Source organism: Scomber japonicus, chromosome 5, assembly GCF_027409825.1.
Source record: "Scomber japonicus isolate fScoJap1 chromosome 5, fScoJap1.pri, whole genome shotgun sequence".
In the NCBI taxonomy this organism is placed as follows: domain Eukaryota; kingdom Metazoa; phylum Chordata; class Actinopteri; order Scombriformes; family Scombridae; genus Scomber; species Scomber japonicus.
Window position 1 is genome coordinate 19,100,056 of NC_070582.1, and position 5,585 is coordinate 19,105,640.

Genomic DNA, 5,585 nt, shown 5'->3' on the forward strand with positions numbered 1-5,585 from the left:
CATTTCTCCCAGGATTGCCGGGCTGCCAGAAGAGCGCTGTAGGACATTTTTGCTCTCTGAGCTCTGAGAGTTGCCAACCTGATGTGTAGACACATTAGTCTCAGGCTCTCCCTGTCCAGCCTGGAAGGGAAAAGAATAATGAATCAACTTGCTATGGCCATGTGGAAGTCCAGGAGTGTTAACTCTGGAATAAAAATTTATTTGCAAACAATTCCTTAATGTTAACCTATTTTTGGTACAAGATGAGCAAGATTATTGAGTGGGTAAATAAGATTATAATAAGGGTATCTTCTGATATGGCACGATCTTGATTTTTTAAGCATATATCTTAGCATATATATATATATATATATAGCTTCAAATTGTTTAAAATTTGTGTGATCTGAACCTGATTCAGTCATGAGTGTGTACCTCTCGGCTAGCACTGTCAGTGTGTCCCTCTCTTGTTTATGAGATGTGTTTAATTCATACAGGAGAGAAATGGCAGACCAGCACTGTTCCCCACACTCAGGAAAGGCCCTGCAGGAAAAAAGGCAGGTTAAGCTGAAATTGCATGTAGTTTGTTATGTTACCTTGTACATTACACCATATCTGAGTTTTTATACAGAAAGAAATGTTGTTGTTTTTTTAAATATTCTTTTTATTGTTTTTTTCAGATTTGTGAACAAACAACAACAAAATATACAAAACAACTAAAGTCTCACCCCAAACTAACATTGAGTGCTGCAATAAACATATATATACATATACACATATACATAAATAAAAATAAGTAAATAAGTAAGTAAAAAGACAACAGGATACAGGTAAATAAGTAGCACATATAGGGCCCCATCTTGCGGTCTGAGCACAGTGGATGGCGGGCGTGGCGCATGTGTCTTTGTTAGTTTCCCCTGACTCAGTTGTCATTTTCTCGCCCTCCGCCCACGTTGTCTAAATAGCAAATGCACTTGTACCAGTCTTTGCGCCTATGGGCGTGTTGGTCTCAAAATGAGGTGTGGTGGCGAGTTGCAATTTTGAGGGAGAGGAAACCGATTGCGCCACGGACCAAAAGAAACCAGGTTAAGGGCCCCATAAGGGCCCCATTTTAACGATCTATAGCGCATGGCGTGAAGTGTGTGCCGCAAGTGCCTTTGGGGCGGGTCCAAATCCACTTTTGCTATTTTAACGCGGAAAAATGGTCACTGCGCCAGGCGCATGGTTTAAATGGGATGGACTTAAGTCCCCTCATTAATCATAGGCGTGTTTGGGCATGTTTTGAGTGTCATCTCCCATTCCCTTTAATATCCAGGAGTGCTGTCACTTTGGCGGATTGCTATTATAACAATTTTCAATAGTTTCAATAATATAACATGAGTTACTTTTGCTGAAAAGAAAGTTGGCTGATGAGCTGCTAACCTCACATTTAATCATAAAGGAAGAATATGGAGATATAACCAACCAGTCTGATGAGTGTAGAGGTGTGCAGCAGCTAAAGTTCTGTTCATGTATAGAGATTGAAGTACATTTAGGGAAAAACCCCGCGACAGATCTTGTCCCAGTCTACAGGACTAAACGTCACCTCCAAATCACGCTCCCACATTAGCTTCAGAGAGTCATAACCTGAAGAATCAGAGTAAAGTAGTGAAGCATAAATCTCGGAAAGCAGTCCTTTGGGAGATTTGGCCAAAACTATAATGTTTTCCAGCTCTGACAGGCTCATGTGGTCCTCAAGAGAGACCACATAAAGTGACGAATTTGGAGATATTTATAGAAATCTATCTCTATGGGGAATATTAAAATCAGCCCTGATTTGCTCAAAAGGCTTAATAGAGTTAGAGACCAACAGGTCTGTGAAGTTTGACAAGCCCTCAGATGTCCACTCCAGCAGACCAATACTTCTAATCTGTAAATCCGGATTCAGAGTCAGAGGAGACCAGAGAGAAATTGCAGGGGAAATGTTTAGATATTTCTTCACATCCCTGCCAGACCAGTGTGTGTGTGTGTTAGTGTGTTACAAACAATTGTGTTGTTCTTGAGATGATTTAACTGATCTATATTATTGATATAAGGAAGAGAGTTAAGCCGGATGGCCCATTTTGTCAGATCATTCTTAACCTTTTGAATTAGGGGTGAGTAATTACTTTCAAACAGAGTATTTAAATCAGGAGTGACAAAGATACCTTAATATCTGAAGCCCCTCTTGGACACCTGAAAAGGAGATTGTATTGACACATCCTGTGGGATATGAAAGGGCGTAGCGACCTATTTCCCTAGATTAATTTTATAACCTGACAAGGCACTGAATGTATCTTTGATTTCTCTGGTTTATTCAGATATAAAAGAACATCATCTGTGAATAAGGAAATAACATGGTTTTCTTCACCTACCCTAATTCCAGATATATCAGGGTTAGTTCTGATGACCAATGAACAGTATGAACAATAAAGGTGACAAGGGGCACCCCTGTCTGCAGCCCCTGTGCACCGGGAAACCTTCAGACATCAGGCCGTTTGTATTAACTGTGGCTATTGGGTTGGAATAGAAGGTTTTAATCATATTAATGAAGTTAGAGCCTAGGCCGAATTTTTCTGATACCAGAAACAAAAAGGACCAATTGGGTCTATACAGCAGGTCTGGACAGAGTGTAAAACGTTTTTGGGAATTAAAAAATTGTCTAGTCTAGAATATGAGTTGTGAGGATGTGAATAAAATGTGTAGTCCTTCACTTTAGGATTTAAGTGTCGCCATATATCTATCAATCCGGTATCTGTGCATACATTTTTAAGGACGGCAGACGATCGAAATGTGAGTTTCTTAATTGGAATATTAACATTGATTGTTCAAAGTTACTTCAGAAACTAATAAATATTGTTGTAATGTAGTTTGGTTCTTGTTTTGTTGTCAGTTAAAGATGCTTCAGTATATTTAGTTTTTGCATTATTTTAAATTTGCAATAATAATAATCATCTTGGTGTGTGTGGGCTACCTGTATATCCTGAATGCCCCTGGCAGTCCAGCCAAATGGAGTATGTCACCTGACTCCAAAGCCTCCTCTGCAAGATCCTCCAGCCCCTCTTCTTCCTTGCGTTGTTGCTCTGGCAGCAGGGTCTCCCAGACATTCAGAGCTGTGGAAGAAAGACAAAAAGGGAATATGAAGCTACTGGACCAGATTCTATAATGCTGAGTGAGTTCTACTTGGTTATGAGATTGTTCTTGATGTGCTATTGTGATGACAGTTGAGAGTATCTTTTCCTTACTGTAGTGTTCCTCAAGCATTTCTGTATAAAGCAAGTGGGTCACCACATCATACTTCACTCCCACCAAGAGGAGGACATCTGACAGGGAGACAAAGCCCCAGGCCTGACCTCTGACCCCTGGGATTTGGTCCTGCCAGGGAGGGGTCAGTATTCTTTGCACACCCTCTGTTGCCAATCTAAGGAGATAAACACATCAACATTATGATCATATTAAGCATCAACATGCAAAAAAAGAGAGACTGTTTTAATGTGGTGAGCAAATATTCACATCCTTTAAAATACTACAGTTTGAAAATAGTTCCCTTTCAGGTGTTAAATCATTATCTGAACACACATGAAACATTTGATAGCTGTAGGTGAACAATGTGGCTGTACTGTTAGTTAGTTTAAACAACAGCAAATCATCATCTTTTGAGCTTATTTTCCCTTTTTTTCAGGTGTAGCCTCAACCTGCAATGTGAGAATAATCTTAGTCCTTCATACAGAATCATCACAGAATGTGGAGTGAAGTTGAATAGAGTAAAAATTAAAATATTACCCTCTGTACAGTGATAGAATCTAATGTTTTAAGTATGTAAAAAAAGGAACATTTAAGTGTCTTGACCTGGGAATTTTACCTCAGTTTCTTGAACTAAAGATGCTCACCTGGCCCAGCACTGCCTCCCTGCTTTCTTGAGCCTCCTCATATCTCTCACTCTCCAGTACTGTTTTTTCCCTCCTACTGGTCTCTCCCTCTGTGTGTGGAGAGTAAAAGAAGGCCAAGTTATGATGGACAGAGCAATGGCCCTCATGCAGGAGAAAATCTGCTGCGTTTCAAAAACATACCTGTGTGTTGTCTGTGTCAAAGGTACAGGACTGTGCGGATCCTAAATCTGAGTTGTGAGCTTTTTTGAACGTATTAGGGTCTGTGCTTTGGTCCAGGCAATTCAGGACATGAGGATCGATGATTTCTAGTGAGTCCATTACATTTAGGGGGTTGAGATTCCCCACATTTAGAAGCTGGAGGTCCCAGTACAGCTGAAGATGATAATATATATCATAGTATATACTGCATATGTTACTGGGTTTCTCTTACATATAAACATTTCATTAACTACCTTTTCCTTCTTTTCCCTCTCCCTTTCCATTTCTAGGAGAACATGCAAAACATTTTCACCAACACAGGACCAGCTATTGTCAGCTCCTGCAATCTAAACAAGACACAGGTACACACTAATATTCTTTAATGAGAAATGAAAAATTGATCAAATGACAGCTACTTTCACGGTGATGTTTGTATTTAAAATATATCTGAATGTCTACCTTCTTCATTGCCACATGTGCTTCATCCGTGCTAGAGGGAACATGAAACATTTTGCAGAAGAGGAGACTCACGTCTTCACTGGAAAACTCAGCTCCGACAGGCATGCCCAGAGACGAGTACAGACCAGCAATACAGTCCTGAGGGAAAACATCAGTATTTGTAACTTAGACATGGAAAACAAATGCAACTCTCACCTAACATTAAAACATCTTACCTGCTCCATGTTTTCACCACTGTGGGCTGATGAATTATACATGTCATTACTATGGTAACAGCAGTCCTCTGAACAACAGCTGAATCAGGTTACCAAGCAACAAAAGTGACAGTGTATCTGTCAGAGTGAGACAGAGAGGATGAAATGTGATACATGACCATGTGACACATTACACCTGTGTGAAAAACGTTCTGTAGCATTGAACTACAAGTGAAAGTTGGTGGATCCCAGCCCAGAAACTGTTTTGTGTTTGTGTCGCCTGTTTCATACATTATACGTCTGGTGAATAACATGCTCACTGGATTTAGTGTTTAATATCATGATAACCAATTAAATATTTATCTACTATTGTTATTAAATTATTATTAATAATTATTTTTAACATTTTTGCATGTTCAGCTTATTTGCTAGGACACTTTCTAGGTTAAACAAGCAATTAACTATAATAATAATAATAATGATAATAATAATAACTAAATTACACTCTGTCTGCATTATTTTACCCCCAACTAGTACACAATTACATATTTCTTGCTAAGAAATATCCTGAGAAATGACTAAGAAATAACTGACCTGAAAAACAAAGTGCCACCAACATCATCCTCATGTTTCAATGATTAATGACTTTTATCTCGCTCGTCAAACAGAATATGAAATACCACAAATATTAGTGAAACTTTCATTTATTTGTAAAATGGAGAAGGAAAAAGGAGTACCTGAGATTATGTGGCTTACTGTTTATACAGTCAGACACTGCACAGTGGTGAAATTGAACCTGTACAGTAAACATATGCTCAATAATATCATTGAAATAAACTAAAGGCTGAGG